Source organism: Lissotriton vulgaris, chromosome 6 (genome assembly GCF_964263255.1).
Source record: "Lissotriton vulgaris chromosome 6, aLisVul1.2, whole genome shotgun sequence".
NCBI classification, from domain to species: Eukaryota; Metazoa; Chordata; class Amphibia; order Caudata; family Salamandridae; genus Lissotriton; species Lissotriton vulgaris.
The window spans coordinates 955061657-955087892 of NC_141694.1; the positions used below are offsets into that span (position 1 = coordinate 955061657).

At 47.6% G+C, this 26236-nt stretch overlaps 1 protein-coding gene across 1 annotated transcript in view; it reads left to right on the forward strand.

The window, feature by feature from the left end:
• CENPW (centromere protein W) overlaps positions 1-26236 on the forward strand; it is a 130075-nt gene that overhangs the window by 235 nt on the left and 103604 nt on the right. The window lies entirely within an intron of this gene.

Here is a 26236-nt window from a genome sequence, read left to right on the forward strand (position 1 = left end):
GTTAACAGTAAGATACAGGCTGTTTTTAATTGCTCAGTTCGCCTCTAAATTGTATCGCAAAATAACTAAGATCCCTCCAACCCCATGCGACAACCCCCCCCCCCCCCCCCCCCTCCCCCTGCATCAAACGGGAGATTGTCTAGACTACTAGACTACAGGGCATCACAGGACTGTGATAGTTTGGGCAGAATGACTAATTATAACTATAAGGTTCTGAATACAGAGACAGCGAACAACTGAACACCTTTCTGCTTCGAATATCCCCATTCTCGTGTTATTGAATGAATGACGGTTAGATTGTTTTTGTTAGGACTGTTGAGTTACCGCAACAGAGTATGAATTTCATGGCTTTCAGTAACAGCTCTGTTATTCTGATCGTGGAACTCGCTGACTGCTGTAGACCAGATCAATCAAGGCCGGTCCAAATATTTTTGGGGCCCCCGGCGAAAGGTAGAATTGAGGCCCCTCTAATTAGCACGTGACATCACAATAAATGACACTACGGGAATATTAATCTTCTTTGGTACCGCTGAAGTGACCTATTGTGAATATCAGTAACGTGGATAAAAAGATAAATACACAAAAGAAGTACATCTATCTATTTTAAATCTGTATAAAGTGGATAAGATTAGTCGCATATAACGGAAATGGCAGGCACAGGTCTCATGCAGCTGGAGTTCCTTGCTCAACGGGACTCGATGTTAAACAATTGTTTTAAGATTAGTGTAGGATAAAAGCTCCAGAGCATTGCAGAAAGTTAATGGAAATGCTTCTATATGGTAAAAAAAAAAATGCAACAGGGTATAGCGAAATAAAGTAGAGTTGTACCTTTTCACTTTTCACCTGAAAGTCTTACAAGTCACAGGCCAGCAGCATTCTGTAGAAACAAAGCAAACCATGTATTATTGACCAGCGCCTCTCCTCTATGTGAAACTGCATCAAAGAAGGGTTCAATTCACCCCTGTGCTGAAAAGGCTTTTTAAAATGTGAGTTTTTAGAATTCTCAAACTAATACATAGTTTGATTTATTCCTTTAGTTTGGATCTTGTACTTCTGCATTTATGATGGAAAAATAATAAGGCAAGTTCTAGAACGCAAGAAAATAACAGCAGGATGAACTACTTGCGTGTGCTATAACGAAGCAACTTAAGACCTCATTTAGTGGAAGTCTGTGCTAGTGGAAGTTACAGTTTTTATATAAATTCTATTTAATGTGAAAAGGTAAACAAAGTTTGATGATTATCTGTAAAGAGCGGAGGAAGCAGTAAGTAGTTTAAATAAGGATTTATTTAAGTTAAATCCAAGAACTCACTGGAGCACAAACCCAATCGTCTAGATCAGATCAGCTCCAACCGCTTCTCTGATCTAGAACTCGGGTTCACTACAACATTCTCCATTACATGTGTAACATTCTACAATACATATGACAATTCCAATAATGACATCAATAGCAAAACTAGAAAGGAAAGAAGAATATTACCACATGTATCTTTTCCACAAATAAAACAAAATAAGATAAAATAAAACAAAACAAAAGTAAAACAAAGAAAGATTAATCCAGAATATAATCATCAAATTTCTTTGGCAACTTAACACATCTTTTATGAGAGACATGTGATCCAAGAACAGATGAACTAGTACCAGCATCACAATCAGAAACTGAAGAATCCAGAATAGGATCAGACTCTGAACGGAGAGAAGAACCAAGACCATCACTGGAACAAGCAAACTATTCCTTCTGTGATGGACCAGAAAAGGAATTATCAAACCAAACATCTTCACCATCTTCCCTTTTATAAAAAAAAATTCTTGGCCAGGTTTAAGAACAACCACAGAACTTTTACTCCACCACCCTCTGCCCTTGAGAAAAACAGTGGATTCTGAAACCTTTTCCACTTTAAAGGGAATACTGAACTTAGACATACCTTTGGGTGTGTGAGAGGAACTAACAATCCTAACCCAATCCCCAACGTTCACAACTTTGCTCTTACAATGATGATCATCATCATGATAGGATTTTCCTGACATTCGTGAATAAGTTATATTATCTCTAGCTTTAGAGATAGAAGACTCAAAACTTTCTGTCAAATTGCTCTCGTTTTTAAGTTGAGGCAAAAATAAAGATCTAGCTTGTCTGCCTCTCATAAGACAGAAAGGAGAAACTACTGCACAAGAGTTAGGAGTCAAATGATAACTCCAAATTTTGTCTTTCAAAAAGTCAAAAACATCCAAATTACTCTCCAAAGCGGCTTGAATCCCCTCCTTAAAAAATCTGTTGGCCCTTTCGACCTGACCATTGGAACGAGGACTATAAAGAGGAGCCCTCTTAGCAGACACTCCAAACTTTTTAAGAAACATTACCATTTTGTTAGAAACGAACTGAACACCTTTGTCAGAGTTAATGGAAATGGGTGCCCCTTCAACCCTGAAAACTTTGTCCAGGAAATTAATAACCACATCAGTACTAGGATGCTCCACAAAAGAATAATGTAACCATTTAGAAAAATCATCAATGAGGACAATTAAAAATCTTTTTTCTCTGCCAAGACAATCATAAGGTCCTGAAAAGTCAATAGACAGCTTTTCCCAAGGACCTGTAGGAGCTTCACAAATTGACAATGGTTCAGTTGAAACCTTCCAGTGCTTGTCAGACTTAACACACAACGCACAGCTATTGATAAACTTCTCAACAGAGGCATTCAAACCCGGCCACCGATAATGACTCTTAAGCAACCTCTTGGTACCTGAAACACCAGGATGCCCTGAATGTGCTAATTTGATAATCTTCTCTCTGAGACTCCCAGGTGGAACAAACAAATAATTCCTCAAGAAAATTCCATTTTCAATAGATAACTCATTCGCCACTTGTGCAAAACTCCTCAATGATGATTCAAGATTTTTAACAGAGGGCCATCCATTAACAACATAAGATTTGACTTTAACTAACAAATTATCTTTACCAACATGATTGTTCCATTCATCCTCATTAATGCCAAAATTGCTGGACTTTACAGCATCCAAAGCAGCCACTACACACTCTTGCTGATCCATGACCTCATCACAAGAATCACTAAGTGGAGGCAACCTAGACAAGCAGTCTGCAGCAAAATTCTTTCCACCTGGAATATGCTGAATCTCAAAGTTAAACTCCTGCAGTCTCGCTATTAACCAAACCAATCTAGAAGATGCTCTACCACTCCTCACGCCATCCATCATATAAACCAAAGGTTTATGGTCTGTCACCAAAACAAAAGGCCTACCCCACAAAAAATTCTTTAACTTCTCCACAGCCCACACACAGGCTAAAGCCTCCTTTTTTTAAACATAAAGTCGATATTAAATAAAAGACTCAGCTACACAGTGGGTCCATAAATTATTAAATAAACCTCGTGGCCAATGTAAAGAGCGGAGGAAGCAGTAAGTAGTTTAAATAAGGATTTATTTAAGTTAAATCCAAGGACCCACTGGTGCACAAACCCAAGCGTCTAGATCAGATCAGCTCCAACCGCTTCTCAGATCTAGAACTCTGGTTCACTACAACATTCTCCATTACATGTGTAACATTCTACAATACATATGACAATTCCAATAATGACATCAATAGCAAAGCTAGAAAGGAAAGAAGAATATTACCACATTATCTTATTTTGGAACTGTTAGTGAAGCCAGTTGTGAGGACAAGGCAGTGGACATCTTTTGTGTGTTTTTGCACAAATATATGTGTTTGTTGCATCAGTATACCAGTGCTGTTTATTGCTGCCGCTGCTATGAGATAAGAGCAGTGGTCGAAGTAGGTAAAAAAAAAAGTAGGGGAACTGTGGGCGGAGACTCCGAGGACGGGAATACCCCAAGGATTGGATCAGTGGGTGGAGTCAGAGGTGTGGCCAGAATGTGCAAAACATCCCAATTTTTAGTATTTGTTTGGCATTTAACTGACCAGTTACTGCTTTTTGTGTTATTTCATTCAACCAATGGATACACTTGATTATTTAAAGTTTAATACGAGTTATTGGCATTTAAATACATTCACAAAGTGGGATATATTTCCAATCACACGATGTCCCAAATACGCTTAAAAGTGGAATCACAAGCCATTTGTCTCCAAGCCATATTTTTTATTTAAGAAGTTTTATATAGCGCTAGCCTGACCGGAAGGTATCGGAGCGCTTCACAACCAATACAGAGCAGTGCAAAAGAAAGCAAACATAATGCAGTAAAGCAAGACATTCAAGGTACGAATCATAGTAAAGAGGATGCTTATGAGTTCCAAATACAATGCCTTGACAAGCCGCATCGGAGAGAGGAGCAATGTCGCTTTAAACACTCCGAGCTGCTCCAATCTGTTGGATAGGGAGTGGTCGAGGAAAAGGATTTTGAGCTGGCTTTTGAATTTAGGGAAGGAAGGAATAGTTCTGATATGGGGGGATAGAGTTCCATATTTTGGGCACATTTCCGGCAAAGGACCTGACTGCAGTTTTTTGTTTTCGCGCTTTTAGTGGGATAAGAAGTAGGGTATTAGAGCTTCTGAGAGTCCTGTTCTGACCCACTTTTCTGAGTTTGGACGCCAGATATTCAGGTTTGCCTGTGTGAAGGGCTTTGTGTGTGAGGCAGGCTGTTCTAAAGTTCGCCCGCATTACTATTGGTAGCCACTTGAGTTCTTTTAGTGCCGGAGAAATGTGGTCAAATTTCTTTATTCCAGTGACCATTCTGGCGGCCGCATTGAGGGTTGTTTTCAGAGGAGCAAGATGGGTTTTGGCTATTCCAGAAAGGATTGCATTTCCATAATCCAGTCGTGACAGCACCAATGCTTGGGTGGCTTGTTTGAGATCTTTGGATGGAATGAAAGGTTTAATTTTGTTTAGTAGCTTCAAGTTAAGGAAAGCACTCTTTGCCGAGATCTTTATGTGTTTGGTCAAGTCTAGTTTGGAGTCTAGCGTGATATCTAATAATTTAACGGAGTCAGCCAAGGTGAGGTTCCTATTGAGCGCATCAATATCTTTTAACCACTCGACCATTTGTGAGTTCTCTTCTTTGTTCGAGATGAGGAGTAGTTCGGTTTTGTCCGGGTTCAGCTTTAAATGGTTGCTTGACAGCCAACATTGCACTTCCTTTAGTGTTTCATTGAGTCTATGAATGTCTTTAGAAGAGGGGATTTCAATGTAGAGTTGGGTATCATCAGCGTAGAGGTGAAAGGGGACGTTAGCTTTTCTGAGTAGGGTGGTGAGGGGTTCCATGTAGATGTTAAAGAGTTGGGGGGTGTGCACTGATCCTTGGGGCACTCCCCTCTTGACTGGGTGAAGGTCGGATTCAAAGCTTCTGATTTTGATTCCTTGGGAGCAGTTGTGCAAAAATGAGGAGAAGATTGTGATCAACTGTGTCGAATGCCGCCGATAGGTCTAGGAGAATGAGGAGGCAACATTGGTCTGGGTCCAGTGATTTGTGTATATCATCAATTACATTGAGGATTGCAGTTTCCGTGCTGCACCCTTTCCTGAATCCCGACTGATGTGAGTCGAGTAGGTTGGCATTGTCCAAGTGCCAAGTTAGTTAGTGAAGAACACATCTTTCTAGGATTTTGGAAAGAAGAGGAAGGTTAGAGATGGGTCTGAAGTTATTTAAGTGATTTCTGTCCAGGCCTGGTTTTTTAATCAGTGGTGTGACTTGTCCCACTTTCAGACAGTCTGGGACGACTCCATTTTTTAGGGAGCTGTTGATAATCCTGCACCACAGTGAGGCTAGGGAGAGTTTCAGTTTTTTGGTGAGTTGAGCCGGAAGGGGGTCAAGGGTGTGAGATGAAGGTTTAGAGGTGGAGATAAGTTTGACTATCTCTTCTTCTAGAATGGGCTGAAAGAGTGACCAGGGTTTAGTAGTGGGAGGGGAAGCGCTACCAAGCACCCCACCCTGTTTGCTATGGGAGGGGGAAGAGCAATTGGTGACCAGAGACCGCTCGATCTTGGAGATCTTATCATTGAAGCAGCTGGCGAAGTTGTCGCATTGTTCTTTGGAGGCCTGCCCTAGGGAAGTATCTGGTTTAGAGGTTCGCTGTCTAATAATACTGAATAGTTCCTTAGGTCTGTTTTTTGCGCTCTCCAGAGCAGAGCGGAAAAACATAGATTTTTTGTTCTTGATGTGATTATTGTATTTCTTCCGGATAGTTCTGGATTTGTCGCGATGGCAGGTAGTGGGCAAGCTTCTCCAGTGTCTTTCTGCGGCTCTTAGTTGTCTCCTTTCTTCATTAGTGTCAGTCTAACCAAGATCTGGACGGAATGGCTTCATTTTCTTTTCTTAGTTTTAAGGGTGCTAGTTGGTCAAGAAGGAGTACCATATTTGTGTTACAGAACGAGTTTAGGTCAGTTGTGGAGAGATCTTTGTCACTGGGTAGGAGCAACTTTTAGTTTATTTTCCATAACGTCCAGGGGGATCTGGGTGAGATTTCTTGACCATTTGGGGAGGTCTTGAACAGAAGGCAGGGATAGGATTCTTTGGTTGATGTGGAATAAGATCATGTGGTGATCCGAACAGTCCACTGGGAGGATGTTGTCAATCGTGATTGCATCTTGGTGGGCAATGATGGCATCCAAGGTCGCTCCTTTGTTGTGAGTTTCTTCAGAGCAGTGTTGGGAAAGTTTATTGTTACAAAGGAGAGTATTGAGAGATTGAATTAGTGTGTTGGCCTTGTTCTAGCGTAAGTTGAGATCACCCAGGATTATGAAGTTAGTGTCTTTGAGAGCGCAGTGGGCAATCAGGTCGGATAGGTGTTCACCAAAAGTGGGGGAGTTGCCATGTGGGTGATAGAGAAGGTGACCAACTAAAGGGCGGTTATCCTTAGTTTTGATGGTAATAGATAGACATTCAAAAGAGCTGTGTTTGCATGGGTCCATTACAGCGATGTCAATGTCATCTTTATGGATGATTGCTACACACCCCCACGTTGATCTTTTCTATCTTTGTTGATGATGGTGGAACCTAGGGGCACTAGCATGTCTAAACAAGGTGGGGAGATCTCATTTAACCATGTCTCCGTGATGAACGCAATGTCTAGGTCCTGAGAGAGGATAGCTTCAGCTAATTCCGTTGCGTGCTTGGGGGCTGATCTGCAGTTAATGAGCATGCAGTTAGTCGCTAGATTACGTTTGTTCAGCTGCTTTCCTAATGGGGCCCTCGGTATGGAGGTGAGGGAGGGCGGGGGTCTTGAGGTTTTCACAGGAAGGAGGTCTCTTCCAAAGCCTGTGATCACTTGAATATTGGAGTTAGTGGAAATTGGGACTGGGGAGTCATAAGTGGAGGCTAGGTCCATAGCTTCTTCAGCGGACAATGCTGCTATAGTTCTGGATGGTCTATGTGTTTGGGTCTCCACATCTTTATTAGTGTGGCTCTCGGCTCCAGACGCGGGGGCTTTGATTCTTGTGAAAGATTGTAGTGGGATCACAGCGTCGGATCTAGGGGGACTCAGCAGTCGGTTCCTGCAGGCGGGTGCGGACCCGAATTGGGGTTTTGGGGGGTAGAGTCAATCTGATAGGAAGCCATTAGTTGGGGATGTTGGGGCTTTCGCGCTTCGTCTAGGTTGGACAGGATTTCATCAAGGCCCCTGAATATAATTTCTAGCTGGCTTTCTAGTTGATCCAGCCGGTGCTCCATATTTTCCGGGGCTGGTGGCGAGCAGTTTTGGGTTGGGACATCTCGTAAAGTGGGGGGCAGGGTTGACTTGTGAGGTCTAATGCTGAGTAGGCCAGCCAGGCTGTCTGTTAGCGACCCTCGGTAGGGAGTTTAGTCATGGGTTCTTCCTCAATTATTCTGCAGGAGTGATGAGGGTGTCAGTAGGCCGAATCCGAGGGATGATGTTGTGCTGTTGAGGAAGATGAGATTGAGAGGGCGATGGGGATTGCTCTTCTTCGGGAGATAGAAGGGGGGGTCGGTAGACCAATCCCATGGGATGATGGATTAATGTTGAAGAGGGAAGGATTGAGGGGGCTGTGGGGACTGATCATCCTTGTCACGGTTCGTGGGGACGGAGGAGTGGGAGGAGTTTCTGGGGGGTGGCTGGGGGTCTCATCAGGGGAGTGGAAGCAGATAATTGCTTCTCCTGATGGGGCAGGTTGATAGTGGAGGAAGGCTAGGGTGGGGCGTGATGAAGAGAGTGCAGATGTGCGGAGCCAAGAGTAGGGAAGAGGGAGTCAAAGGCCTCTAAGTTCTCGTTGTTGGCCTGTATCAGAACTGTGCCATTTGCGTAAATGGTCACTGATGTAACCTTTTCTAGTTGCCTGGTTGGGGAGAGAGGTCGTCAGTTTGCAGCTACGTGAGGTGGTCTTCATTTTAGATATGTGCAGTTGCATTCTTAGAGTAGTGTTCCAGCTCTCAGGTCTATCTGTGTGGAAGATGAGATCCATCTTGACCTGCCCTTTGGAGGAGCAGTGGTACGTATCTACAAATAGCGTTTCTGGGTGTTGTCTAATTAGATTATGTTTGTAATTTCTTCTCGCTTTTGGAGAGAGGTTAGGGGGAAGCTAATAGCGAAGGCATTTGCGCCGTGTGGTTTCATGTGGATCCACATGGGTGGCTCGATGGAAACTGGTGTGTCAGGTGACATTATTGCATATTATGTAGGCGGGACGAGGAGAGCTATTGATGGGGGGGGGGCAGGACTCCCTTAGTCTGGTAGTAATGACTGTGGGAGACTGCCCACAACGAATGTTTGGTGGACACTTAAGGTTCCACCCTACTATGGGAGCCGTGCTTGAGGGGGCATAGAGTAGTCTAAGGTATAGGGGTGGTTGCCGAAGGGGGGGAGAAAGCGTCATGGAGCAGGTAGTGGGGGGGGGGCACAGAGTGGACTAAGGTATAAGAGCGGTTGCTGCAGGGGGCTTGGCGCAGGTCTGGTACCTTAGAGTGGGCTGGGAGTCGCTGGCGTTGGAGCAAGCGGAGGGTAGTCCTTGTTGGTCGCCATCGTAGGGTCCGGCAATCTCTAGGCTTCTGGAGGCTGGCCTGATTTGTCATCAAGACAGTAAATGTGGAGATTGGGTCGTGCTTGGTTAGGCGTCCTGGGTATGCCCTTAGGCTGCATGGAAATTTGGCTTGCCGACCTGAGTGTAGTCTTAAACCTCGCGGCGAATTAAATGACACTTTATTAATGGCGAGGTGGATTGGCATCGGACATTTTCAGGCATAGTCCGTAGCATGAACAAGCTAGTTTTATGTTTTCTATTGGGCAGATCTCGGGGGGCGCTTTCATCTGTTTGAGTGTCCCAGTGAGCGGGGGTCGCGCCTTCGAATTAATAAGTGGGTCAAAAGGGTGCAGGGACAGCTTCAAGTGGTCTCCAATGATCACTCAAGGTCCTAAGCGGTGGCCACCTTAGGGCCAGGCATCTCCATCCGAGCTGATCCTGCGAGGGATTCCAGCCCTTTACAAAACTTCTGTCAGGGTAAAGCAGGGGACTCACTGTGAAGGGCAAGGTAGGTGGAGTCGCGCTCCAGCTTCAGCAGGAGCTGCCGGTGTGCTCTTCATTCGGCCTTTCAGGTCCCAGGCTGCGGCCATCTTAGGGCCAGGCATCGCCATTTGAAGCGATCCCGGCTCCCCTCAGTCCTTGCTGTGCTAGACAATATATTCTAACGGTCCCACCGTGTCTAGCAGGGGGTGGGAGCCGCGCCCCAGCCCGTAGCGCACTCCGGAGTGAGGGGGCAGCAGAGCCGAGCCTCACATCACCAGCGGCGAGCGCGATCTCGCCGTTCCACGCGCCCGCTGGGTTGAGGTATCGGTGTTGGAGCAATGTGGTGCAGCTCAGGTCTCTCCCGCGGGGCAGCTCCTTTCTCCTGCGGGGCAGATCGGATGAACCTGGGGCAAGTCTGAGCCTGGCTGCTTCGTCGTCGCGTCTCAGCCTCGGGAGTCACAGATGTGGCTCCAAGCTCCCATGAGGCAGATCAGCCAGGAGGCAGGGGGCGTCCTCCGAGGGCCGCCGGACACCCTGATCGGTAAGTCCTGGGAGAGAGACTGATGGCTGTGGCGGGGTGAACGGGCCGGATGGGATTTACACTTAGTTAGTGATCCCAAGCCAGAGAGCCTGTTTTCCCGATCTTGGCCAGTTTCTGTCATCAGCACTTCTCCTCCCTTCTTCCACAAGGTGTAGAAGTCACATGACAACCATACTAGTAGCAGTATACTTTAATAGCTCACTGATCCATGTTAGGATTTTAAATTATAAACTGCAAGTAACAAAAGGTTCTCTCTGACAAAAGCAGTAACCCACTCACCTAGTTAACATTATGAGCGCTTTGTGATCTGCATGGTACATGTTCTTTGCAACCGGCACATTAACCCTCTGCGCTTTCCAGAAGTCAACCCTTCCACTAGACACAACTCCAATATCTTTCTAGGAAGAACATTAATCACCGGAGTTATCATGTCATTATTATTGTTGCTGAAAATTGCTGGAGGCCAGGAAGGAGGCAGCAAGTTTTTTAAAAACCATAATATACTTGCAAGTACTATGCCCCCACCCGAAATGGGTGCCCGGTGCGGGCACACCATTTGCACCGCCCTAGCCTGCTCATAGTTCCTGTGACCTCAGTGACAGAGTCACAGTGACTGGATCACTGTTGCTCTAGGGTGTGCTGCTTCGTAGGCCTGCCCGCAAGACAGGAGATGAACTTCAGTATTGATTGTGGTGGACAAGCCTGCAAGGTTAACCCACACTTGCCACCACGAGGGCCCAGTTGCTGGTGCTAAGACACCAGGGTTTCTAAGATCTAGCATGGGAAAATTCCTTCAGGAAAGTGGTCTGGTGGACTGGTTCATGAAGGCTGAACCTGATTCCCCAGTTACAAATTCAGCAGCTCTGGATATTGTGCTACATCTTCTCCACCACTGAACACCATACTGCCCCACTGACAGAAGCTCGCATTGCCTTGAGCTACAACCTAATTGTGCCCGCTATAAACATCTGGATGTGTCCGCAATTCAAATTACTTATTAAACAAGAGTAATATGCTGCCTAAAAAAAAAACACACATCCCGGAAAAAGCAACCACTCATAGGGAATGCAAGATTAAGTAAAGCATGTGAAATGTAAGCAGAAACAACATGGTTACCTTAACGATTTTTCACTCACTATTTAGAAATCGGGGTGTGCTTTTACCTGAAAAAATAAGGACATGACTACAGGGCCCAGAAAAGGACCCGTTTTAATGTCCATTCCTTATATCCTACAAAACGTAAGCAGTCTGGTTTTAAAAGACCACTTCTATAAACAGAGAGCTGTGGTACACATTTCGTTTTCCAATCCACCCATCAACCAGGTATTACAGTACCTCCAGGAATGGTGCACTTCCCCACCCAGGGAAAACAATGTTGTTCAAAGAAAGACGAGAAAACAAAAGTAGCGCTTCACTGGCAACTCTTAAAAGTGAGGCTGATGTGTTTGGGTATGAATAAAATTCACCCACTCTCTTGCTTTCTTTAGTTATGTATTTATTTTTCATATTTTGAACCATTCATTTCTCTCCGTCCTGAGGCTGCACTTTGGAGTAGTAAAATGTGAGAAAAAGAGGGCATGTCCATCAAATGTGTTTTTTTAATTTTTGGGATCCATTTCACAGGGAGTCAAATAAATGAAAGAAGGAAAGAGAGGTTGTGAACCATTTCTTCAAGTCACGGTTTTCAGTAAGTGAGGAGGGGCTGCTAGACAGAAAGAGAGGGGATAAGAGGAAGAGAGAGGAGGTAGAAGGGCAGCTGCCAGAGCAGAGCAGAAGTGGTTATTATCAGTGTCTTCTCTGGGCAGGAAGGAGACCGAGTCCTTTTCCTTCTCTGCCAGTCCCGAACGGCCATGAAAGCAGAGCCTTATCTGGAGGCTTTGTCTATTTCTGCCGTCCTGGGACACAGTTTTGAAAAGAAAAAGTAGCGTAACAGAATCTATTCAATAAAAGAAGTGGGGGCACGCGGTGCCCTGCCGATCCCGACCACTCCAACCACTGGATAAGAGTTTAGACCTTTGTATCATATAGACAAAGAAACAATATCAGCAATTAGGTATTGCCTAGAGCACAGCTTTCCAAAGTTTTTATGTTGGGGACACACTTTTTGGAGGTGCATAATTTTGGGACACAGTAAGGCAGTGTAGCGAGCGAACGTAGCGTAGCGAGCCCAAACTACCTAAGGGTGATGCTGGGGGGGGGGGTTCTCACTCACTCTGTCTGTCTCCCTCTCTCTCGCCCTCTCTCTTTCTGTAACTGTCTCCCTCCCCCTCTCTCTCCCTCTGTCTTTCTCTGTCTGTCTACCTCCCTCTGTCTCTCTCTGTCTGTCTTGCTTCCTCTGTCTCCCTCCCTCTGTCTGTCTTGCTTCCTCTGTCTCCCTCCCTCTCTCTCCCTCTATCTCCCTCTGTCTGTCTATCTACCTCTGTCTGTCTATCTCCCTCTGTCTATCTCTGTCTGTCTTTGTCTGTCTGTGTCTGTCTCTCTCCCTCTGTCTCTCTCCCTCTGTCTGTCTCTCTCCCTCTGTCTGTCTCTCTCCCTCTGTCTGTCTCTCTCCCTCTGTCTGTCTCTCTCCCTCTGTCTGTCTCTCTCCCTCTGTCTGTCTCTCTCCCTCTGTCTGTCTCTCTCCCTCTGTCTGTCTCTGCTTGTGTCTGTCTCTGCCTGTGTCTGTCTCGGTCTGTCTGTCTCCCTCTATCTGCATCTCTGTCTGTCCCCGTCTCTGCATCTCAGTCTGTCTGTGTCTCCCTCCCTCTCTCTGTCTCCCTCCCTCTCTATCTCTCTCCCTTTCTCTACCTCTCTCTCCCTCCCTCTGTCTCACTCCCTCTGTCTCCCTCTGTTAGAAACGGGACCCTGGCCGGCCAAGACTCGCGTCGAGGTCAGTCAGGGATCGCCATTTCTAAAGTCAGGGCAAGGGAGTCACACACCAAGGCAACCCCCACTCGCCCTCTAGGTAACGTGGCGCGAGCAGTCTAGGCTAAACTTGGAGGCGGTATGAGTTAAGTATTTGCGCACGCACCCCAGCAACAACACCCAAGGCCCACCACAAAGAAAGACTCCACACAAGGTTATATATAAAAAATAGCCTTTGTATTATAATAAACAACACATTAGATAACACACGCAAACTGTACAGTGTGCCAGGGGCACGGGCAGTATTTACAAGGGGAATTATGTACAGGACAGGGCCACATGGACCACCGTCAGGGGTAGGCACTTGTTAGAAAATAATACTGGTAGATATACACTTATGTCGTAAACATAGAATGAGTAGCACCAAAATTATAAATGCAACACAGATCCAGTAATCACTGGAACAGAGTCAAGACCTCCTACGCAACCCTAAAACACTAGGAAATCACGCAGGTAACTAGGACCTTATCAGCAGGACCTAAAAAAAGGAATACCAACACCTAAGCAATTCACTCTTAGCAAAGGGAAGGAAACCTAACCATAAAATGGGACATCAACAATCTACTATGCAGGTCACATTTAGCATAGTGGATAAACATAAAAATACCTAATCAGGTCACTTTTAGAAAAGGTAAGCGGACATAAACAATTGCACATGAGATATTAAACACAGAGGTGCAGATTAGAACACATGCGCAAGAATCACATAGCAAGAAATTACAATGCGCGGGGTGCACATAGCACAACACTCATAAATGTCCCTCAGGCCAAATGGCCTCGAAAGGGGCAGAATGCCCTGAGTCTCAGTGTCCGGGAGGTCTGCGCAGGCAGCACAGAACACAAAGCCTAAACGTGGCAACTGTCCACTAAGTGCTGGACAGTTGTAAATATGACTGAGCAACGTTGGAGCCAGGAGGGCTCAAGAACAAAGTGGGCAAGGAGCCTCTCAGGGGCTCACAAAGCAAAATGTGCCATTTAGAGCTCCAGCGCTCTTAACACAGGCGATGAGCCTCTCTCTGGGCTCACAGGACAATGGGGAGCTCGGAGCCTCGTGGGCTCGAAAACGCAGATGTTCCCCTGAAGCCTCTCGGGCTCTAAAGATTCAAAATGCCACCAGAGCCTCGCAGGCTCTTTACACTTATGCCCACGATCGTTGGAGTCCCTCACGGGGGACTCAGGAATCAATCAATGACCCTCGAGCCTCTCAGGCTCACAACACGCAACTTGCCCCTGGAGCCTCGGGGCTCCCAATCTTCACGAGCGCGAGGTCGCGCTACGGGGGAGGGGCGGACACCGGCAATGTGTCCCGACGCCCCTCTCCCTTTCCAGGCACTCACCGGGTGTCTGCTGGCTGGAGGCGTCTCCTCGGCGGCCGGCGCGGGGCTCTCCTTCACTCTGGGAGCCTCGAGGACAGAGCCGGCTGCTCCTCTCGCCTCCCGCCTGGCCTTGTCTCGCTCTCCCTCCGCCTGACTTCCGCCGGGGCCGCCAATGGCAGCGCAGCCCTGGGGGTCAGGAGGCGGGACTTCCGGGTCGCTGCAGGCAGCGCGGCGGCCCGGCAACAGCTTTCACTCCCCCTCGGCTGCGGCGGTGATTACGGGGAAACGCCGGGTGGGCTCCGGCTTCAATCGATAAAATCTCCACGGGGCAATGCCGGGTGGCACCGGCCTTCAATTGAAAGATAAAGCGAGGTGGGCACTCGCTCGCCCAAAAATCGGCAATATCGGTCCCAATGCCGGGTGGGCACCGGCAATGCAAAATAAAGCGCTCCCAAGCGCTTAGGGTCGAGGCACAGCGCTCCCAAGCGCTCAGGGGCTCAAGAGGAAGCGCGCTCAGCGCTAAAAAGACAAGCAAAGCGCTATTGAGCGCTGGGGCACCAGGAAAGCGCTCCTAGCGCTACAAATCCAATAAAAGCGCTTCCAGGCACAGCAACAGCTCCAGCAGGGTCTGGAGGCAGGCAGAGGGGCAAGGCAGGGCCAGAGCCAGCACACTGGGTCTCCAGGCAGGGAGACAGCCAAGTGGCGGTCCTCTTGGCCCCTGCAGCAGCCCCCTCTGGCAAGATCCTGGAAGGAAACCAAAGACAGGACAAATTGTATGGGGACACAGCCCCTTCTTATACAGAAAAAACCCTTTGTCTCAGGGTGCAGGGTGGGGGAAAACCAGTCGCAGCTGGTTCTGAAGTACTCTGTTTACCTCAACCACCCTCTCTATTCACTGGCAGGGCTAGGGCCATCAGTCGCACTACAGGGGGTGGAGCCAGCATTGTCTGGGGAAAGTCCAGGCCCATCAGGGACCAGGGGCACTCCTCCCAAGCCATCAAGCATGCTAATCTCACACTCACCACCGGGTAGACCCATCCAGCCTTCCTGGAGCCAGGCTCACCAGCCAGCTCCAGCCAATCACACTGCAGACATATTTTACAGTAATATGCCAAGTACTAGAAATGACATTTCTACACATGACACACACATGCCACATACACCATTGCAAAGCATTCATTCCCACGAACACGCACATACCAAATTCGAGCATGCACTCCCCACACATCAGGAATTACTAGGGACACAAGCATTCCCCATGCATTCCTATGGGAGAGCAGGCCAGCCTAACTACATGCACGCACTTTACTCTGGGACACAGAGAAAAAGTGTGCACAGACCAGAAAATCATCCACGCATATCACAGATTAAAAGCAAAAAGATTAGGGGTGAACCTGCCTTAAGGGCCAAGTCCAACACAACCCCCTTCCAGCCAAAATGCAGGGCAGACCAATCACCACCGTGATGGACTTACCTGCTTGGGGCGATAAAACACGGACGCGGGCCCGCAACTGCAGGGACACCCTCCTGTTTTACGCCACTGTGAACCCCTGGGGTTCTTTCTAAAACTCTGGTAGGGACTCACTGGATTACCCCACTGGTAATCTCCAGCTGCCCTCGGCCAGGACCAGGCCCTATGCCACCCAGGTGCCATTGGTTCCTGCCAACTCACCAAGTGGGGGGTAGTAACCCCTGGCACATAACAGCCATTTTCCACTCTTCCTGTCTGCAAGACCGGGCTAGACTGCCACTGGTTCTCCAGCCTAGGGTCTACAACCTTAGGTGGACCAGGAGTCTCAGGGAAGGCTCTCCTCCCCTTACCTCTTCTCCTAGGGTTCCTCCGCCTCCTGCGAGGGGTACCCTCTAAACACCACTCTCCCAACCTAGGGTTTAACCCCTCAGGTGGTACCGGGGTCAGAGGTGGGCTTTCCCACCCTCTGCACCCCCTTCCAGAGTCCTGCTCCTTCCCAACCGGGGCGGTACCTCTGGAGAAAGAACTGGAAAGGATATTGGTTACAGTACTCCCACCCTTCAGGTCAGGCAAACCCTGAACCTGGACCTCCAACCTCCGGTCTAGAACCTTCGGTGGAATAACTGCCTGGCACTCCAGGACTTCTGAGGACTCACAGGTCACTCCCAAATCACTCCTTTCACTGGACTTCTGTACTCTCCCTCTTGGAGCAGTACTGCCAGATTCCACAACTATAGAAGCTCCGCTCACGGATGCTCCAGGTCCTCCACCCACTAGGAGATCTCCCTCAAGTGGACTAACAGGAAAGCATAGGTCCCCACCCTGGTGTTCCCTAAAGAAACCATCCAGGCTCTGAGGCAGGGCTTCGGGCATCTGGGGACTCTCGGTCTCACACTCACTTCCGCTCCACTGAGACAGACAGCAAGCCCCTACACCCTCCTCACTATACTGAGACCTAGCTGGGCTACTCTCACCCTCCTCCACCACGCTGGGTTGGAGAAAACCTGACCCACTATTATTGGAATCACTCGTTAGCGGCGCTAAGGAACCTCTTGCACTCTCCCAGCGGTCTGCTTCCTCTGCCAGGGTGTCTGGATCAGTCAACCCAAATTCCAACAGGTGTTGGCGCAACTCTGGCAAACAACTATGGAGCACCTGCTCCCTTAGAACCAGATCAAAAAGCTTGGCAAACTCAGTTCCCATGTGAACCTCTAGCCAATCAGACAGTGCCCCTTGACATTCATCCACAAAGTCCTCCCAGGACTGGTGAGACAGTTTCCTAAGGTTCCTAAACCTCAACCTATTCTCCTCCTCTGGAGAAACAGGAACCATACTCGGGGAACTGGGAGTGGGACTGTCAACACCAACATTTAAAAAGCTGCCACCACTGGACTCCACCCTCCCTGGGGAATCCAGACAATTACACATGCACTCAGGGGGTAACCTACTCTCTTGGGCTACCTTCTCCCTGAACAAGGCCCTCTCTTCCTTCCTATCCAACCACTCCTCTGGGGACAGGGAAAGGGATGGGGCGCTGGTACTGACACTGGACCCAGCAAGGGACTCCCTATCTATGGGGTCATCACTCTCGGCTGCGGCGGTGATTACGGGGAAACGCCGGGTGGGCTCCGGCTTCAATCGATAAAATCTCCACGGGGCAATGCCGGGTGGCACCGGCCTTCAATTGAAAGATAAAGCGAGGTGGGCACTCGCTCGCCCAAAAATCGGCAATATCGGTCCAAATGCCGGGTGGGCACCGGCAATGCAAAATAAAGCGCTCCCAAGCGCTTAGGGTCGAGGCACAGCGCTCCCAAGCGCTCAGGGGCTCAAGAGGAAGCGCGCTCAGCGCTAAAAAGACAAGCAAAGCGCTATTGAGCGCTGGGGCACCAGGAAAGCGCTCCTAGCGCTACAAATCCAATAAAAGCGCTTCCAGGCACAGCAACAGCTCCAGCAGGGTCTGGAGGCAGGCAGAGGGGCAGGGCAGGGCCAGAGCCAGCACACTGGGTCTCCAGGCAGGGAGACAGCCATGTGGCGGTCCTCTTGGCCCCTGCAGCAGCAGCAGCCCCCTCTGGCAAGATCCTGGAAGGAAACCAAAGACAGGACAAATTGTATGGGGACACAGCCCCTTCTTATACAGAAAAACCCCTTTGTCTCAGGGTGCAGGGTGGGGGAAAACCAGTCGCAGCTGGTTCTGAAGTACTCTGTTTACCTCAACCACCCTCTCTATTCACTGGCAGGGCTAGGGCCATCAGTCACACTACAGGGGGTGGAGCCAGCATTGTCTGGGGAAAGTCCAGGCCCATCAGGGACCAGGGGCACTCCTCCCAAGCCATCAAGCATGCTAATCTCACACTCACCACCGGGCAGACCCATCCAGCCTTCCTGGAGCCAGGCTCACCAGCCAGCTCCAGCCAATCACACTGCAGACATATTTTACAGTAATATGCCAAGTACTAGAAATGACATTTCTACACATGACACACACATGCCACATACACCATTGCAAAGCATTCATTCCCACGAACACGCACATACCAAATTTGAGCATGCACTCCCCACACATCAGGAATTACTAGGGACACAAGCATTCCCCATGCATTCCTATGGGAGAGCAGGCCAGCCTAACTACATGCACACACTTTACTCTGGGACACAGAGAAAAAGTGCGCACAGACCAGAAAATCATCCACGCATATCACAGATTAAAAGCAAAAAGATTAGAGGTGAACCTGCCTTAAGGGCCAAGTCCAACTCCCTCCCTCTCTATCTCCCCCCTCTCTCTATCTCCCTCCATTCCCTCCCTCTCTATCTCCCCCATATCTCCCTCCCTCTCCATCTCCCTCCATCTCCATCTCTCTCCATCTCCCTCTTTCTTTCCATCTCCCTCTTTCTTTCCATCTCCCTCTCTCTCTCCATCTCCCTCTTTCTTTCCATCTCCCTCTTTCTTTCCATCTCCCTCTCTCTTTCCATCTCCCTCTCTCTTTCCATCTCCCTCTCTCTTTCCATCTCCCTCTCTCTTTCCATCTCCCTCTCTTTCCATCTCCCTCTCTCTTTCCATCTCTCTCTCTCTCCATCTCCCTCTCTCTCATCTCCCTCTCTCTCATCTCCCTCTCTCTCCATCTCCCTCTCTCTCCATCTCCCTCTCTCTCCATCTCCCTCTCTCTCCATCTCCCTCTCTCTCCATCTCCCTCTCCCTCTCTCTCCATCTCCCTCTCTCTCCATCTCCCTCTCTCCATCTCCATCTCCCTCTCTCTCCATCTCCCTCTCTCTCCAGCTCCCTCTCTCTCCATCTCCCTCTCTCTCCATTTCCCTCTCTCTTTCCATCTCTCTCTCTTTCAATCTCCCTCTCTCTTTCCATATCTCTCCCTCTATCTCCCTCTCTCTCCCTCTCCCTCTCCCTCGCCATCTCCCTCTCTCTCCCTCTCTCTCCCCATCTCCCTCTCTCTCCCCATCTCCCTCTCTCTCCATCTCTCTTTCTCTATCTCCCTCTCTCTCCATCTCCCCCTCTCTCCATCTCCCTCTCTCTCCATCTCCCTCTCTCTCCATCTCTCTTTCTCTATCTCCCTCTATCTCCCTCTCTCTCCATCTCCCTCTCTCTTTCTCTATCTCCCTCTATCTCCCTCTCTCTCTCCATCTCCCTCTCTCTCTCCATCTCCCTCTCTCTCCATCTCCCTCTCTCTCCATCTCCCTCTCTCTCTCCATCTCCCTCTCCCTCTCTCCCTCTCTCTCTCCCTCTCCCTCTGTCTGTCTGTCTCCCTCTCTCTGTCCCCCTCTGTATCCTTCTCTCTGTATCCTTCCCTCTGTCTCAATCCCTCTGTCTCAATCCCTCTGTCTCAATCCCTCTGTCTCAATCCCTCTGTCTCAATCCCTCAATCCCTCTGTCTCAATCCTTCAATCCCTCTGTCTCAATCCCTCTGTCTCAATCCCTCAATCCCTCTGTCTCAATCCCTCTGTCTCAATCCCTCAATCCCTCTGTCTCAATCCCTCTGTCTCAATCCCTCTGTCTCAATCCCTCTGTCTCAATCCCTCTGTCTCAATCCCTCTGTCTCAATCCCTCTGTCTCAATCCCTCTGTATCCGTCCCTCTGTATCCGTCCCTCTGTCTCCCTCTGGCACCTCACCCCAGCCTCCCGGGCATGCAGGTCTTTTAGGCGTCACTAGGGGGGTGCGGACCACACCGGATGACACCATCATTGGGGGTGACACCAATCTGTGAGCACAGCTCTCAGTGCTGCCTCGCCTCTGCAGACTGCTTTACTTTATATTTATAAAGTAGGAACGGAACAAAAGATCACATTAAAAAAAATATTCTTCCTAGTTTAAATACGAAATGGACCAGTGAGGAACATAGAATTAAATGCGCCGCACTTTATAGAAAGAAGCAATTTTTACATAGAAATTTGACTGAGGAAATTGAGTAAATGCCGAGCCAGCAATGCATTTCTCTTACCAAGGACAGACAGGCAGTTTTTGAATTGGCCCACATTTATTGACAGAGATTGTTTTTTTTATTTTTGCTTTTCAGTAAATTCGTTTTGGGACATGTTTGCATCGATTGGCTACTGCGCACTCTCCTTTCAGATGTCAGTACTTTATAATTTAAACATTGAGGGAACAGGTAAATAAAAAAAAATCTAAGGATCTCGCGTTTTTGAGAAGTTAAAGGCGTCTTTAAAGGACCATTTACTTGTTAATGGGGCTTTGTTGTGAATCTCCCGGTCCCCCTAGAGCAGAGTGTCTCGGAGTCTGCGCTGCTGTGGCTGACTCCGAGACACTCTTTCAAAGGAATGCCTCCTAATTAGCAATTATGTGCTAAGTGCCTCATCCTGCGACACACCCACCACTTGCAGGCGACACACTACTGTGTCGGGACACAGAGTTTGGAAAGCTCTGGCCTAGAGACTACTGCTGAACAGCTCCGTTTCTTACTTAGAAACTGGAAGCTGACACCTTACTCATCGCTAGAGAAATTGTCTTATACTCTTGAAATTATTAAGAAGTTCTTGCATCTCATTGCTGCAGGTGTTCTACTTAAAGGGCTCCTTGTCTGGTGAAGTAAGGGGGGATTCCCTTGATGGGCCCATTAATCGGGGCACATTATGGGTGTGTCAGCAAGCGGGACTTAAAATAGGGAGCCAGACTTCTTTTTTTTTATTAAGACTGTGCAGAGAGTTGCACTGGCTGGCAGAGGTCACAAATGGTCTTTTCCCTGCAGCTCTTTTAAAGAAGGCACTGAGAATACGCTGTTGAACAGTTTAGTTTAGAAACCTTGCCTATTGCTACAAATACAATATACACCTCAAGCACAGCTCATGGCACTAAAAGGCTCTCTCGAACCTTACACTTAAAGCAAAACCTGCTACAATTACAAGTGTAACATTAAAGTAGCCAATGGATGTCACTCAAATGTCATACATATGATGTAGAGTTGCCACATGGAAACACATGGAAAATATAGTTATTTAAGACATAGGCAAAGTAGTAACCAATAAATTAAAATACATCCCCCCCCCCCCCCCACACACACACACACTTTAAACCAAAGCTCTTCTGGCCCCAAGCAAGCAAAGCGAGTCATCACAACCATCCCCAGAAGAGGTCTTTTGTCTCATCCATCCACCATTTCATCCATCCTTCCACCCAATGATATCCAACATTTCACCTCTATATTCTGTCGTCCATTCTTTCATCCATCATTCAGTCTTTCACCAGTCTCTCCGTGCATTGCTCATTTATATCCAAACCTATCCATCGATCTCCAAATGCATTCCATCCATTCCTCCATCAACCCTTTCATTGATTCACTCTTCCATCCATCCTATCACCCATCCATCCATCCACCCACACTTTCATTTCATCCTTTCCCATATCCATCCATTTACTTTTTCACCAATCCGCCCATCCATTTACTCATCAGTCCATCCATTCACTCTTTCCCTTATCCATCCATCTTTTCTTCTTCTCTCCACCCTCCCTTTCATTCATCTATCAATTCTTTGACTCGCCACAATTACATCCATCCTTTCATTCAGCCATCCATCCTTTCACTAATCCATCCACCCTTCCACCTATATACCCTTTCCCCAAACAACCTTACACTCACTCATCCAACCTTTCACTCATCAATCCTTACATCCACCCTTTTACTCTTCTGTCCACCGTTTTACTCATTCATCCACTCATTCATCATTTCTCTCATCTATCCATCTACCCTTTCACTTCATCCATCCGTCCTACCTTTCACCTTTTCATCCATCCTTTCACTCTGCCATCCAGTCACCTTTTCACCCATCCATTCAGAACGAGTTTCACGAGTCATGCATGATGCACAGTGCTAGCATGCGAGTTGACTGTGACATGACATTGTAGTTCCTTTTTTCTCTCCATTTTTACATGGCACAAATTCTGCCCAAGATCTTTGAAGCAATTTACACAAGTACCAATAACATTACAAATTCTCAGATTTTTTTTAGGCATAAAGAGATTTTATGATTTGCCCAGAATCACTGGATTTGGAGCAGACACCAGGACTTCCACCTGGGTCCCCACTCCCAATAAACTACTCCCTTGTGCTCCAAGGCAAGGGAGTTTCATCCCCTGGGCTTCACAGCAATAGTGTAGTGCAGAGACCAATGTGAGAGTGCCCCCTGTCCTGGGCCTCATAGCACTGGATAATGGCTGCAAGGCCTAGGGAAGGGAGCCCCGAACCTGTACCTTGCAGCCTGGGGCAGCGCTTTAAGGCACAAGCTTTGCTAAACACTGCCCTGCTGTGCCTTCCTTTTCTGACTGCTCCGTCTCCCCCCAACACACATCTCCTCCCCGATAATGATGAGTAGACCACTGGCTATTCCTTGGAACAAAGAGGCCCTTCTGTGTTCTGACAACGCAAAACTGAGATGTTAGGCCATACTTCAGGGCAGATTTTAAGAGCGGCCCTGCCCGATGTTCTGAGACAATGCAACTGTTGGCTTGCTGCTGCCCACTTCCCCAACCACTGTGTCCCCCCCCCCACCCCCACCCCTTCACCACAGGAATACGACCAATGATTCGACAAAGGAGGTCAAGACTCCGCCTTTAACAAAAAACATTTGTAATGTGATCTGATTGGGGCGGGGCGTTTGAGGAGTAGGATGGCTGACTGATAGGCGGCATTTCGCACAGAAGTGGGACCCATTTATTTCGCCCTGGGCAGCTGCCCACACTGCCCTTTCCTAGTGCCTAATCAAAACTAAAGTAAATGGCTCATAGGTGCTCCATAAAAGACAGCGCTGTGAAGGTGAATTGAGGTAAAAGTGATAAATGGTGGAATTGTGATAGCAACATACAAGATTAAACAACTGTCAACTGATTGGAATTCAGCTTTTCATACAAGACCATCAATGAATGACTGCATGAATGAATGTTTATTGCATATGATTGTTAGACTTGGCTGTCTCTAGTTGGCAGAGGTATACACTTCTGACAAATAGGGACTCACCTCCTCTAGTCAGGGCAAGGGGATCACACACTTAGATAACCCCTGCTCACCCCCTTGGTAGCTTGGCAAAGCAGACATGCTTATCTCAGAGGCAGTGCGTTAAGCATTTATGACCACATACAGTAATAAAGTGAATACACTACAAATGGACACGACACAGTAGAATTATAAAAATAAGGATTTTTATATAAGGCTTAGCACAAGACCAAATAACGACAAAAATATACCACAATCTTAATAAATACTCTTGGAAGGAAAAATAATAGTTCAAGTGTAGTTTCTTCTTAGCACAAAAGTCTTTAGTATCAAAAGCAACTCTTCTTCTTTAAAAACACAGTTCTTGGCAACAATGTAACTCACACGGGAGTCACACGACGTCGAGGCAAAGTTAATCCAAAGGGTTCGGCGTCGACCGCGAGGAGCGCTACGTCGAGCCCGGAGTCGCACAGACCCCCACAACACAGTACCTTGGAAAAGCGAAGCACACGATGATCAGCGGCGTCGAGATGTCCGGCGTCGCGTCTCCGGCGTCGATCCGGCCTCGGAGTCTGGGCGACCTGCAGCGGCGTCGACAGATGTCAGGCAGGAGCAGCGCTCACGAGGTGAAGCAGGATACGGCGTTGTCGTCGATGTCGATGATGATGTTGCAAGAGTGAGCAGCGCTCACGGCGTCGAGAGGGCACGAAGTCGGTGCGATCAGCAGCGGTGCAGACACGAGGTCACTTGGAGCTGGAGCCGAACTCACTACTCACTGGCGTTGCTGCTGGCGTCGATCGGGCCCGGCGGCCGGCGTCGAGGAAGCGGGACACTGGAGCCGTTACTCACGATGTCGAGCTGGATTCGGCGATGTCCGTCGACGTCGAGATTGCTGGTTTCTTTCAGAGGGGCTGGATTCTCAAGTTCCAGCAATAAGCACTCTTAGCAGATGAAGTCCTTTAGCCCTGTGACTTCAACAGGAGGCTGGCACTCTTCCAGCCCTTGGAGATTTTCCTTAGCAAAGCTTGAGAGTACACACTCAGTCCCTCTCTCCTGGTTCCTTGGCAAAAATAAAGAAGCACTGCAGGATTCCCCCCAGCAAACAGCACACTGGCAGAAGGGGTAGGCAAGTCCTTGGATCAGCAGGCTTCTTGTCCTTGGTTCAGGTTTCCTTGTCAGAAGTGATCTAAATTCTTGGTTCATATAAGCTAGGATGCAGTTTATTTTGCTATTGGGGTTGAGATCAATTTGTACTTGAATGTTACGTATTTCTACTTCCATGGGCTGAGACATTGCACCTTTAAGGATACTCTTCATACATGTGTTCATGTCTTCTGAGTTCCTTGGATTGAGCAGTACTATTGGGCATCACTCTAGCTCCAGAGACTTCATGTTAATGCCACATTGAGCACACCTTTTTAGATTTGTGTGTTGTTTTCTGGCTATCAAACCTATTTAGTTTTTTGCTATGGTATTTTTTTTGCCATTGTTTTTATTGTTCACTGATGATGCTGCTTTCTCCTGCTCTTTTTCTTTCTCGAATATTGAGTATGTAGTTTCCTTTCCTCATCTGTATTTTCTTCTGTTTCCCTGTCTTTCCGAGCGTTTGGTACCTGGGCAGAGTTTTCTTATTTTGCTTTAGCCTTTTTTTCATTTTTTTAATTTTGTATCCTCTGGTTAGGAATCTGATGCCTTGCGTTTTGTGTATCAATTTGTAATGCTAGATTTGTATGTGAGGTCTCTGCTTCTTCTGCAGCTACATGGATGGCTTCCTCATCCACTGGCTGATGCTGGTTGTTAAAATGGATTTCTGAAGTACCAGTCTCTACTGATTCCACTGCTATATTGTTAACTGGGGGGATTTTTTTCTAATAATTATGCCATGGAAATTTCCTGATTGATCATGATCTTGTCTGTGAATATTTTTATGTGCTTTAGGTTCTCCACCAAGAGCAAGAGCATTTCTGGAAGTGTACAAAGTTTGCCCACTTTTGGAACTGATGCGCACTTAGTGTCATTAGACTGCCAGATTTGGATCCTAACTTGCTGATTTTTCCATTAATTTTACATATGCTATCAGCCTGGGATTGGATTAAACCTACTCCTGTAATTCACGTTTGTGTGACGGCCAGGTATGGGCATTTATTGCGGTGAGCAGGACCCTCTAAATGAGTGAACGTGTAATTATCCACAATTAATCCCAGTCAACCGTCTAATGCGTCACCATTTCGATCCACAACAGATACTTTAACACTGCCTTCATCTGTACAAGGGAACTGTAGCAGTCTATAATCAACAGACTCCTCGTCCGCCACTATAAGCTCAACAAAGGTGCAAGTATTCGAGCATTGTGAAAAAAACTCTGACCCTGGAATTTAATCCACTGCTACTTGGAGTGGATTCCGCACCCCGAGGATTTTAAGTCTTTCTAAGTATAAGGAACCAAAAAATGATCACAGCACATAAAAAGGTATTCCATGAATGAGTTATAAAAAAAATAAATAATAAATTCATCCATTCGCCTGGATACCAGTGGGCACTGTAGCAATCTTCAAGGTGGCCCCACCTAGCATATGGGGAGGGGGGGTCATTGACTTGATACCCACATGATCAGCACTGCAGTAATCCTCATGGCAGCTCTACCTGCCGAACTGGGTCGCCGACTTGGGACTGCACACCAGTGATGACTCGTTTGCTGCATTAGTGGTCATGGTTCCCTTCACAGTAGCCCATCTCTGGCATACAGGGGCCGCTGACGTTTCCGTACACATGAGCAGCGATGCAATTGGTGCAGAAGCTGTCTCTTCACACATCTCTACGGGGATTCATTCACCAGGATACCTCCACTGGACATATAATAACCACATGCTTAGAATACACCAAGGTAATATTATTTATTTATTTATTTATTTTATTTATTTATTGAGCTTGTAGAGCGCGACAGCTACCCAAAAGGGTTTCCCGGCGCTAAAAGACAGTGAGCAGGAAAGGCCAGAAGAAAAACTAACACGCTGAGGGATTATTGGTTGAACAGCCAGTTCTTTATAGCTCTTCGGAAACTAGCATAGCTGGTCTCTGAACGAATGGTGAAAGGGAGAGAATTCCAAAGTCTAGGACCCAAAAAGGA